The sequence below is a fragment of the Ruditapes philippinarum genome, unplaced genomic scaffold (assembly GCF_026571515.1).
Source record: "Ruditapes philippinarum isolate M1 unplaced genomic scaffold, ASM2657151v2 ctg672_1_1_1_1, whole genome shotgun sequence".
Taxonomy (NCBI): domain Eukaryota; kingdom Metazoa; phylum Mollusca; class Bivalvia; order Venerida; family Veneridae; genus Ruditapes; species Ruditapes philippinarum.
Window position 1 is genome coordinate 165,450 of NW_026866363.1, and position 14,128 is coordinate 179,577.

The 14,128-nt window shown below is 30.1% G+C and overlaps 1 protein-coding gene across 1 annotated transcript in view; it reads right to left on the reverse strand.

Annotated features, from left to right (window-relative positions):
- The window catches only part of LOC132732280 (neuroglian-like), a 119,910-nt gene extending 113,030 nt beyond the window's left edge, over positions 1-6,880 (reverse strand). The window contains exon 1 of the mRNA XM_060718672.1: positions 6,833-6,880. The gene's annotated coding sequence lies outside the window, so the exon portion shown is untranslated. The remainder of the gene's footprint in view (positions 1-6,832) is intronic.
- Positions 6,881-14,128: the final 7,248 nt, after the last annotated feature.

Genomic DNA, 14,128 nt, shown 5'->3' on the forward strand with positions numbered 1-14,128 from the left:
AAATTCAACATTTATCTAACAAGTTATTTTGAAATTATTTGTATTTTCACTGGGAAAAAATTATAACTGTTAAAAGTAACACTACATTAGAATAAGTACAAATGTGTCAAAAATCATTCAAAAAGTGTTCTTCAGCCAAAAGGTTTTAACAGGAATTTAGCAAAGAAAGAAACAACATCAAATTATATAAAGTTACTCATACTTCAATTATATTATCCCTTGTCATCTGCCACAAATTTCTTGAATTTAAACAAATAATTCCTATTTTAAAACTTTGCATTCCAAAAGAATGTCCTCCGACCACAACTGCTAACTTTATAAGAAGAACATAAATTCTAAAATTGGCATGAACCATTAGTAAGGATCACTTTTACAATGAGAAAATAATATGGGTCTTTTTTATTACAGTAGCACTTACAAATAAGGCTTCCTGGCCTTAGGGCCATAGATTGTCTTGTGGACAATAAAAGGGCCGGTCACTTGTCAATCAAAACAAAAAGGCAGTGGCTTTATCTCAAATAATCTGGTAATGTTACAATTGGCCGGCCATAAAAAGTGTACAGTGTGCTACCAGCAATACAATGAAGCTGAAATCCATTTATTATCTCATTAGAATTTTGCCTTTTTGTCCTGAAATAAGGAGTTAATTTAAAGAATCTTTGACCATTTAAAGGAAAATAGTCTTATATGTTATCAAACCTCAGACTAGAAGACAAAGAATCCATTGATAAATTAAGATACAAAAAGAGAAACATTTTGTTTTACACTGTTAATAAAAGAGTGCAGTTATACATGTATATCCTTACATTCTTTTGTTTGTTCGTATATTTGATTCGGTTTTACATTTCACGCTTTACGTTCCAGCTTTACTGGTGGAGGAAGACTTCAGGTGCCCTTCCGAGCATTATTTCAGGCACGAACAGGCACCTGAGTAGAACCACCGACGTTCCGTAAGCTAACTGGATAGCATCCTCACATGAAAGAATCACAAGTCCCTGTAAGGATGCGAACCTACAAACCCACAGCAGTGAGGAGCAAGTGATTTGAAGACAACGATCCTAACCATTCGGCCACAGATGCCCCAAAAATTCTTTTAAAGGAGCAGAAGTAAATTTATTTTGTAACGTTTGAAAACACGTAGCAGAGACATAGATAACAGAGATAAGCAGCTCCTATATACTCCATTGAAATATCACTCATGCCTATCAAAAATTGAAAAATTAGGCATTTTGTAGCAAATAAAACTTAATGGTGGTACATTTGATCCTTTAATATTATATACCATTTGAAAGGTAAATCTTTTATCTATTGCTGCATGTTAAAATATTGGTAACTTTCCATGTCTTTCACCTAGAAAAACATAGCAGAACATACCCACTGAGCCAGTTATTTCGTCAAATAAATAGTTTTGTAACAAAAATTAATAGGTAGTTCTCTTTAAAAACTGATGTATCATTTATTTCAATGGGAACTGTAAATATTTACCTGCAGCCATAGACAAATGCATAAGCTTTCAGAAAATATATTATTTTCCTGATTTTGATATCTGGTTAAAAAGTTTTACTTCCTACAAGTTTTAAGTTTACCAGGAACGCGTGATATTTTAACTGGTTAGGAAGTTGCCTATCTCTGTTATCTATGTCTCTGCACGTAGCAAAAAAAGAAGACAAAATAGTAGTTGTTAAAAGTACATTTCTGCCGGCAACATTCATAAAGAATTTTTTAGGCATCTCATCTTAAAATTGTGAGGATAATTCATATAAATAGACCTTTCATTTTCAATATGAAAAAATTACACTGTACTTCATTCCTTAAAATTTTAACCCTTGTGCTTTTTAAATAAAATCAAGATGATTTAACTTTTTAAGTAACTTTTTTTTTTTCTAAAATTCTAATAAGCTCACAATAAATTATCAATTTACTATATCATAATTATCTAAATGCAAATATTATGTTGTGCAATATTCTATAACTCTTACCTATGTTTCTTAAATGAATATAAGTTTCAAACCATTTATTATATTTTTTGTAAAATTTCAAATAACTAACTGACTGACTACTAACTGTGCCGACCATGATCAGATGGCAGGGAATAGCAGAAATGGTCTGCACTGGTCACATGGGTAGATCCAGTTAGGGTTTTAAATGATATTTTATCTTAAATGCATCCAAAGATATTTAAAATTCATCATTAATTTTTGGTGGAATTAAAAATTAAAAATGTGATTTGGTCTTCTTGGTCCATGCTTTTTTTTGACATATTGATGACTCTATATGAATTTTAAGAAAACCTTCAGACTATAATTACCTTAAATAGAACATTTTGCTTGGGCTTGTACTTTAAATAATTAAAGGATTTAAACATCAATTTTTTTTTCTTCATATTTTCAGTTAAAACCATCCTGCAATGATAACAGGATGGCTAATCCTTCATTCTCTATTGTCTACATCCAACTAATTAGGCTCAATGACACCCCACATGTCTTTTGAAGTAGTTTTCCTCGCCTTTAAACCTTTTGATGCCCTTTTTTTAGTGAAACCTCTTTATAAATCAGCAGGTGTCAGGGATTACAAAGCCGGTGTTTAACTTGAATTGGCATATCTTCCATTCCATTAACTTTTTTCACACTTGGTGGATTGTCATATAAAAGCAACAACTTTCCATTCTGTAATCCCTGCGCTATCTTATCATAATCTCTTGTTTGCATCAAATCAATTTCTAATTCATTATCACACCAGATCTGTATCTTTATTTTCAAACAAACGCATTATAAACCGACTATTTGTCACATGATTTCTATCTTCCCTGCCCCCTGCAGCTATACGAATTTAAATACCGATTTAAATACAGGCAAAAAATGTCCGTCCATTCAGAACAAAGTATGTATGACAGGGATAAAGGATGGTCATTTTGTCCAGATTTTTTACAAATGACCGGACATTGAGAGTGGCGATTCGTGTCATAATGACACGATTATGACACTGTATGCCATATAATTAAATCATAAAATTTGTCAAATTTTACAAACTTCTTCCTCGTAATCAATTTGATGCTCAAATGAACTGTCATCTGATGAAAACTATTGCACAAAAAATACATTGCTGATGCTGAAAGGTGTTTCTGAACTTGTTTTAAAGCAGCATACCTTCAGATTCATATTATTTTTCTAAAAATAAAAAAAAATATTTTTCTTATATTTAATTGTTTGAAAATTTATCAACACATCTTGATCTTTTAGAAATATTAGCCATATTTATCAATAAACTATATCCAATTAATTTGTTTAAAAAATAAATTGAAATAACTCACTTAAGTAGTAGTACTCATTTATAAAATATATCAATATTTACTTATTTCTTTTTCAACACAAGTAATATTTTGCTACCTAGGTTCCTGTTTTTATTTTAGTACATATTTTTTTAATTTTACAAACTAAAAATTAAATATTAAAGTGACAGTATTCCCATCCAAGGGTATATAGTGAGTGAACGGGTGAAGATAAAAATAGGTTTTCATTTTGCCATAATCCCTTTTAATTTAATAATTAAGTTCACATAAACAATAGATAACACACAGATCCAAATGAAATTTTTGTAAATATCCGTTAGAATTTACGTATAACGCTTATTTATAAAAGATTGGCATCTTTAAATTTTAGTCTAGATTATAATACTTTTTCTAAAAAATATTCCAATATAACGTTGTAAACTCATTTTGACAGTCAATTCTTTTAAAAATAAGTCAATTTCAAGCTCAACTTGTTATTTGAAATAATTGAGCATAATGTCACTTTAAATTTAATTCAATTCAAATTTTATTGCATTTTTTTGGCAAACCATTGCCTTAAGCAATACATATAAAACATATATAAATCACTTGTAGTGAATAAAGTTAACAAACATCTTTGACACTTGTACATAAAGAGCTTAAAATTTTCATTGTAAAAAAAAAATAGGTTTATTATTATTGTTTGTTTTAGCCACTCTAAAGCTGTATAATGATTTAGTTATATGTATAGGCACAGTCTCAGCTCTTTGCTATCATCTTCTTCACAAGTCTGACAGACTGGCCTGACTATATACATACCCGGTGGCATTAAAGCTGGTCATTTTTGCTAAGAGGCCCACATCGAAGATCAGGAAACTGAATGTGTACGCCTCGTTAAATAAAAGCGTTACTTACTTACTTATATACTTACTTATATACATGAATAACATGTAGCTTACTATTTTCCATAGCTTAAAAACTTCCACCTTTGCCATTTTATTATTTATCACATAAATGTTACACATATATCATTCTATATTGAAAACCACGTCTAGGGCAGCTTTATAACATTTCAAGAAAAGCGTGATGTAAAAAAAATCCCTTATAAGATTTACAAGATTTAGAAATCTAGGAAAAATATTGTTTTAAAATTTTCTAGAAAACATCTTATTCTAATAGAAAGCCTATTTATCCATGGAAAAAAAATAAAGAGACACGGGTAATCTAAATTAACCTACTTTAAGATTTTCCTGCAAAATAATTACTTTTAGTTCAATTTAATGCACTGTAATTCAGTTTTTTGTGTGAAAGTTGTCAAGAAATCTCAAATGAAGCTTATTTGAATTAACTATCATATGTGGTGTACAAGAATTTTCAGTGAAAAGCGAAAAAGAAAACACCATTCCATTGTGATAGCAGTGTTTTAATATTGATGAAACATTAATGGGACAAGAGAACAATCAATTGTGAGCAAATACTTGCAGTTTAAAGTCCAAACACATTTAAAAGCTTTTAGATTTTACATCAATTCTATCCAAGTAAAAAGGAAAAGCCATCATTTTATTATGTTGATTTTTTTCCTTGCTTACGCAAACCACATGAATTGTAAAAGATCTCTTAATGCTTTGTGCTGCAAAGTAGTAGCGTTTGCTGTGATGATGGCAAAATGAGGGTGGACCAGGCTTCAACTTTCACTGAACAATTCATTACTCTGACATCCGTCGCTGAAAATAGCTACACTGCAGAAATTGAAGACTCTATAATCATTGTAACGACCTTTAATTTCGGGCAAAAAGAACATTAGTTTGCAGAAAACTTCAACCATTATTGATTACCAGAGACCCATTAGAGAAGCAACTTCTTCAATGAGCGCCAAACAACATGTAATATACGCATTTATTTCGTGTCAAGAGCTGCTTTAAGAAAGTTTCATCTTCTATCCTGTATACGCATCTGTGGGAATTAATTACCAGAAAATGGTGAGGAATTTATCTCTACATCGCCAGCGCTAATTATTGACTTACAAGCCAAGATCAATATGTTTCTGACAAATTTCCAATCACTACATCTTTATAAGGACATGCAACTGATCACTATCAAAGAATCAAGGGACACAACTTATTTGAACGAAAAAGGGCTTGATAAGGTAAGATTTACCAAATTGTTTCCCTTGAAATATTTTAATATAGTAATGGTTGAAAGGTTTTCTTTGAGACTATTTTCACAAAATTTAATGTGAATATAACTCTAATCATTTCTTATTTTCATTTAACAATTCATGAAATGTAATTAATGATTAATCAGGACATAACAATATACAACATTATAGTTATCATTAGCAGATGATATGTACAGTACAGTTCGTATTTCTAGTACTACAGTAGACACTACAAATCAGATAAGCTGATGATGTTTCTTATGTTTTTTCTTCCTATTGAATTACTGTGTTGGGTTTTTAAGTCACACCAAAACTTTTAAGGTCATACGGCCATTTCCAGCTTTAGTGGTGGAGGAAGACATTATGGCTTGTCAGCTGGCTTATGAGAAGCTTATGAGGAGAACCACCAAGATGGATGGATTTCCAACAGAAAGAACTCAAAATCTCTGTAGGGATTTGAACCCACAGCTGTGAGGGGCAAGCGGTTTGAAGTCATCAACCTTAACCACTATGTCATGGACACCTAAAGTTTGCTTTAACAAAATGATGATGTGACATGTTTTCTGAATATTTATCAAGGCTAGCCTTCCATACTTTCTTGTTTGTTTGTTCGTTTCAAAATTTGTAACTTGTAAGACACTTATACTTATAAAAGTGTAATTGTTTGTAGATGTTAGTGCATACCTATAAAAGAGTAGGCTTAATTCCAGTGATTTTTTTCCTGTATTTTACAGCCGAATAAAGGCTGTTTCCCCTAGCTCAAAATAGGTATATTTTCCCCTAAAAAAGCTAATATTTTCCCCTAAAATGCCCTGTGCACTTTTTCACCAGAACCATGACTTAACAGCATCTGACTTTTTATATCAGAAAGCAGAAAGCTGTCCCTAAAGCCTCTGCTATGTACCATGCATGATAAATTGAATTGAAATTGAAAATTTTATAAAATGTGTGGGTAAATTCCATTCTCAGTTGTTGGAAATGATTTTCCCCTTTTCAAATTCATTGCGCTATATTTTCCTACGCAGGAAGCCACATGTTTTTTTGAAAATTGGAAAAAAAATCACTGAATTCTTTAATAGGTGTTGGTGCCTTACAATTTATCAACTTTTAGGTGCTTGAACTAACAATTACACATATTCACCTTGGTCAAAATATCTTACCAGAAAATGGATCATCTCATCTAGCAGACACAATAATTCCCATAGACATCATAAATTTCCCAAAGACAACAAATACATTTAGACGGAAAGTAAGAATAAATACAAATGTGTCCAAGTAAAGCACAATAAATTCCTATTCACAGACAAACTACAATTAACAGTGAGATAATGTTGTTCAAGACAAAGGAAATTCAAACAAATTCGTCTGTAAATAAAAGTCTGTATGGCATAGAAACAATAACTTACAAAACCCAGGGTGACGTTTTACATCAATTTACACGTTTTGCATTGAAACAAATGTCGTTATGACTAAAAGGGCGGTAACTCTTGAACAAGCAAATAGTACAAGATGCTAAGGAACTAAGTCCAAAATGTCCGACCATCTATTAAATATTCCAACTTATAAAAAAGTGTATTTTTTACTCAATAAACCAGTGAAATACTGGCGCAGAGAAATCAGAATTTTTCGTAATTAAGCTATAAATGTACATGTAGTAGATTTCCATGTAAATACATGTATAGTTCTTATTTAAAATATATATATAGAAAAACTACTCAAATGTAGATCTAGAATATAAGTGTACAAATGAACGACAAATAACATAACTTCACAATGTATATACATTGACATAGCTGGAAGAAAAGAAGGAAAAAAAGACAGCCAAGAGTAAGTAAAAAAGACATCAAAAGTTTCAAGATAAGTAGTTCTAAACATTTTCTTTTTCTCTTTTTTTTTAATCTTCTCTATTCGCAGGTTTCTCTATTTTTACAGATTAATCATTATCTTTAAGTCTATCACAGTAACAACACAATTACCAGAGGGAGTTTTCATCTCCAACTTTATCTATATCATTGTAAATGCATGCTTTATTTGTCTTCAGTCGTGATACATCTGTTAATGTTATTTTAGACCTGTCTTGTACGAGGAAATATGTAACATATCATTGTGCAGCAACAATCATGTGCACGTCTGTACGCCTACATCATGCTTTTTATATAAAAAAGAAAAGAATATAAAAATAATTCAAACTTATAGTTTCAAGCCGTTGATTCCTTGAACAAAAAACTTTACACTCATTGAACTAAGTGGTGGTTAGTTCAAGAGTGTTGCAATAAGCTTATAGCTTCCAACACAATCGAACTAGAATAAATTCATTTAAACTAAACTTAAAGTTTCACCAGTGAAAGGTATTATAGAGTTGTGTCCCACTATATTTTACCAAAGTTTTCTTGAAATCTTGAAGTTATAGTCATGTCAAAAACATTTATTTCTCTCATTCCACGTACAAATATGACATAATGAGGTGACAAACATGCTTTGACATCAAATACTGATGAAGAAAAAAATATATAAAATTCATAAACATGAAAAAATTTGATTATTTCAAAACATTAGACAAACATTAAACAGAACTACAGAAAAGGTCATTTTAAAATATTAAAGCCTTCATTAAAAACAAAAGTTATCTAAACAACTTGTCATTCAAGTAGTTCTGGATCACTCAAAACATATATTTTCTTGCACACAAGTACTGATTTTTAAAAACTTATATAATTGATTCTTTTGTCTATAGAAACATGAGGAAAGTATCTTTTTGTTTATTGATGAATGAAAAAGAAATTAAATGATGTTATTCGGATAGCTTTAGATTTGGATTGCCTACACATACTGTATACAATTTAACTCTGATTAATTTTCAATAGTAAATTCTCCAAAGTATGATATTTAAGATTAAGAGTATTTTGTATTCGTTTCTTATGTCTTTGCTCATAGCTGTGTCAATAAGAAATAATTCCTGCGGCAGATCTTCGCAATATGTTTCCTTAATTGATTTTCTATCATCTCTGGCATTAATCAAGGGGTAGTATCTTACCAGGCCTTTCTTCTCTCACGACAAAAACCGAGGATTGTATTTGTCTCATAGAGGCTGTTACCTAATTTTTCATCATTAAATGACAAAAAGAAGAAAGTAAAATAACTAAACACACAAAGCGCTTTGAATAAGTAAAAATACAATCAAAAATAAACATCAACAAAGCACAGCAAAAACAACGCTGAAGTACTTTTGTATTTGCTGAGTGTACTATATGTGTTTTAGTATTTTGAAAAAGAAAACCATTTTGTATAACAAACTTATGATGCAAATACATGTACTAGACTTTGATTAAACATTTTATTGTTGCATTTAATAAAAGTTTCAAGTATTGTTTAACCCTTACCCCGCTAAGTATCTTAAATGCACTTGCCTATCTTTCAATTATGACAAGATCATCCATCCATCAAGCGACGATTTTAAAATAGAATTAATACTAACTGAATAGCGAACAGTGCTGACAATGATCATATTAAGTGTTTTAAATTAAAACACATATTTGTCATTACCATGGAGATAAAGGAAATTGTAATATTCAGAATATAAACAAGTTTCGCAAACTTAATGTAAGTACCAGTACAATTTAGTTGTACAACCCAAACCCAAGAAACAATAAATAAAAAAGAACAAATCAAAACCAAAATTTAAAAAAACAAAAAACAAAAATACACAAAAACGTGGTTTGTGTTTATTTAACTTCATTTCAACAGTCATTTTCACCATATAAGCAATAATATAAGTAGTTTTTACTTACTAGTTATATCCGCAAAGAAAAATATATGATACTGTTAAATAAGATTTGAAATGGACTTCATTTTAGTTATGTCTAACATATTATCAGATTACTATAATATATATGTGAAATACTATCTAATCAGAACCTTTTGATATCCGTTACTGATTTATAATTACCATTTACATATATTAATTAAGAAATCATTAAGTGATTAGAAATCCTGACTTGATATCAATATGCAGATTTTCATTTTTCTCTCAGAACCTGATTAAAATTTTTATTGCCAGTTCGGTTGACAGGTTGTAGTCTAGTTAAAACGGTTAATTGCAATGCCCGTAGAAACCTGCCTCTGTAAAAGCGATCATGGCATATCAATCGGTTTACTTATAATCATCCACGGCATGGCCAATTAACTATCGGACAATTTCGATGTCTTCTCCAGATATTGTTTGCATAAATATTTCTTTGGCTTGATTTGATCCAGCTCTCTCTTCCGGGAGAGAAAAAAGTGTTGTCGTCTGCTGATAAAATTAATTTATGCATTTGGAATTAAACTTAAGGGATAGCTGAAATATTAAATACTGGTTTTTACTTGAATAGATGTATATACCGAATTGTATTTGCACGTAACATCAAGTCATTCTACAAAAGTAGATAAAATTAATATCTTTGCACAATGAGTTCAGGTAATTTGATATAATAAACAAAGAATTTGATGGAATCAAATAACCAATATTAACGAATACCCCCTATATAGTATAACGATAATATCCAAAAAATACCCCCGAAAATATAATAATAATATATTTATACATGTACTTTAATATCGGCTATTTGATAGACTTTCAAGTTCATGTGTTATAACTTACAAGAAAAGCATTGATGCAAAGCATCAAAGGGCGTCCAAACAGCAGGTGCAGATGAACTAGTAGATATATGATGACAAGATATTCTTATAAACTTTTCAATGGTTTTACCAGAATTGTATATCACTTTTGAATGAACGGACGAAAGACATTGTTCATTATTTATAACTTTGATCGGCATGCTAGAAATTAGAATATTACTTGTTATTTCTTTATGATCGTGGTTATTAATAGCAACGGATATACATGTATACAATCATTTATAATCCATATGTGTAACGCATGATCAACACCATACTTGTGTAATTGTCCCTTATTATGTTATTGCTATTAACGAGGACCCCCTCTTAACGGTATCTGTTCACACTAAGTAACAATATGACACTTGTTATATTACCATGTTGATCATGTTGAGCATAATTGTTTATTATACAATAAATGTAATTTCTATTTAATAAAAAAAAAATACAGATTTTATGAATATTGTTTTTTTTTTTTTTTTTGTGTGTGTGTTTTATGCACTATTTTAATACTGAGTTTTTTACGTTTACTACTATTTTAAGAATTCAATTGTCATAATGATCGACGATTATAAGTTCAAAACTTAACTGGAAAAAAGTCAGTAAATCATGGTTAATCTTTCAATTTATAATATTGTTTATTCTTAAACCATATACATGTACATTTGTATTTTTCTTTATCATTTTTTAAATTATCAATCAATTGAATAATTCATAAAAATCTGATTTGTAACTTTGAATAATTCCTCGGAATCTTTACTAAACACGAATAACAAATTATATAAAATGTTTTAAAGTTGATAGTGTCATATTAATGCCATAAAAATGTACATTTTTTCTCAATTATTGTACATATTTATTGTTTTTATCTCATATAGATAAAATATAACATGCGATTTGTGTTGTTGGTTTTTTTTTTTTCGAATTGTATGTTTATGTATAATAATAATCAATCAATTCGAGAGTTGATCTGTGTTTTTTAATTATTGTAACCAAACTAAGTGACAAACATTCATTTTGAAAAAAAGCTTATTTATCTGTAAAATATTTGTTCTGTTCTGTAACGATATCTACTCCAAAACCGGGAGAGACCGGACAATAAACGTGTGGTACTATTCGCCGGTCATTAGTAAATCCCGGGAGAGACCGGGAATTACCTAGGAGTACATCCCTCTATAAATAGATTTTCGGAATATTAAGGTCATCAACTCATCATTCTATTAACAGCTTTCGGAATAACATACCATAATAACCCACTGTGTACTACAAAACGATAAGCAAAAATACCCCGAAGAGCGCGATTTATTGACGGAAAAGGTTATTTCATTTGAAAATGTTTGCATTGCGAAATTCTCCAGTTCGCCATTCATTGTACATATCGCGACTAATTAACAATCAAGCACCCTCATACCGATCGGAATGATCGGCTTTTATTATTGGCAACTATAAAAGGCTCGAGAAGTTGCTGTCGCCCTTTCACAAAATCTCATTTCATTCCAATAGGCGCCGCGCTTCGGCGCGGACGCCAATCAGATAAGTATTTGTTCACGTTTCTAAATTGTTAATTGTTAATATATAATTTGCCTGAATGTTATAAGATTTCATAATAATGACAAAAATCACATGCCGTGTTAGGCATTGTAATTTATAACTATGCATTACTTACTGTCAGTAAAGTAGCGCTCAATGTGCAGAAATGTGTCGTAAAAGTAGCAAAATGTAAATAAACTAGAATATTGACTTCAATACAAAATACTAGTTAACTATAATTATATCCATTGCCAACAGAGCTAAAGGAACAAAAGACAGTTTATGTGGTTGGCAAATAAGTATTTATTTGGAACTTTAACAAGATACAAAAAATAGAAAAAAAGTTTTTGAGTAATAATAATGTTAGCATTTCTGATGTTTAATGTGCCTTTAATTAAAATGGTTTAGTTTAGAAGATTTCACTTTGATCGAATGCTTTCAAAGACACACACGTTTTTGTTATCATTATCACTGAATAAACGCAACACTGCTTGTCTGCTAGTTTTGTTGTTGTGTTGTTTTTTTTAAGAAAGAAAAACACAGATAATACAAGGTAGTACATATGTAGAGAACGATATAATTGAATGAGAAATGTTCTTCAACAAGATACATTAAATGTGTTTGTTTTGATCTTTATTACCCTGTATTTTCTGCCAAATCTTTCCCATACCTACGAAAATTAATGTCCATACCCCTTTTACAGTTTTCTATATTCGAAGCAAGTACAAATAATTAATTTATCATAAAGTTAACTAGAACCACATTCTGTTTCATCATGACGTTAAAAATGAGTTAACAGTCTGTTAGATGTATCCAGACTTCAGTCCATATGTCAGATAATTAACTACAAGAAAATAATAAACAAGTGAGTATCATTTTCAATGAAAATAAATCAAGTACGTCCAGTGTCTGACTTCTGACCTTTATCAGGAATAAGATTTCATCGCGTCTGTCAGAGAAGAATTTAATTTACATATATCAGCAACAGTGTATATGTTTGTCATTTATTTGAGTCTGAAATTTTTTGAAAGAGTTATTTTTATGGTTTAATTCATACGGCTTAAAATTGTCAGACCTAATTTTGGGAAGGGAAATATTGAAGGAACTCCACTGAGGTCCAAAGACCAAAAACATAAAATTTAAATTTCTTACATAGAACAGCTGGGGCACTTAAAACAGAAAGATATGCAAACTATAAATAAGAAATTTACTCAGAAATAATTAAAAATGTATTTCTTTGCTATTCTAACACCGTTTTAAGTGAAAAGCGTAACAACGCTTTTCAATTTTGGGGAAAGTTTAAACAATTAGAATAATTATTGTAGAAAAACGGAGTGAGCAAATGACCTGAAATTTTGACTCAAGTTATTGGTCTAGACTTACATCAAATAGAACAATAATCTTGAAAAATTATTTCCAAACCTATCATGTTAAAAAAACCTCAGTGGATTTCCTTTAAAGCCAAACATAGCCTTATTACTCACTGCCGATATCATCTGTATCATTTATGTGTCTATATGAGTATAATTTTTTCTTTTTATCTTATCTGATAATGTAATCTTAAAGCATGAGTAATATTGTAATAAAAATAGAAAATTTATCATGAGAAATATAAGTCTGGGCATTTAATGACTTGTAAGACATGTACGTACATGTTTATTAAATGAACAATGCATTGTTTACCAGTATGAGTATATTCCCAGAGCATTATGCTTACAAAAACAAAACGTATACTGTCGGAAATATTTGTAAGTTGTAATGAAATCTGTACAAAAGTCAATAATTTGAATAGCTCTTTAGTTCAATAGTAAAAGTATAAAAATGCCAGTCGATCAATTTAAGGGCTTAGGGATTGCTGTGGTGTCATTAATTTACACGAGATATCATGAAACCTTACTTCGTAGAATGATGTAATAAAATTACATCGATACTTACAAACAATCTGACAAATAAACCAAAAAGTATCATTCAAAAACTGACTGGAAAACAGGTTAAGATCAGGATGATATATAATTTTGTTAGTTTGTTTGATTGGGTTTTACGTCACAAATATATATTTGAAGCATTGGAACATCTCACATTTAGTAGTTTTTTTTAAGTTATATGGATTTGTTTGGTCAAATGTCACTTATATTAACATTTCTTACTAGATCACTTTTGTAATTGAGATATTCAGTGTATTTGATATGTTCTAGGAAAAAATGTAGATTCTATAAAGAGAAAGTACGATAAATGACTTGTGCAAGTTTAATGAAAGAATTAGTCACTACCAAAGTTTGAATGAAATAATGAAAAATGGATTGCAGCTTAATGCAAAGTTTAAATATCATAAAGCAAGATTGAATCAAGCATTATGCAAGTTCCAATGTCATCAAGCAAAATGGAATCGAGCATAATGCAAGTTCCAATGTCATCAAGCAAGATAGAATACATGCATTAATTTTGTTCCATAGAAATGAATGGCTAGAATCTATTAACATGTATCAGGTTATATAGTTTGTACACCAATCACGAGA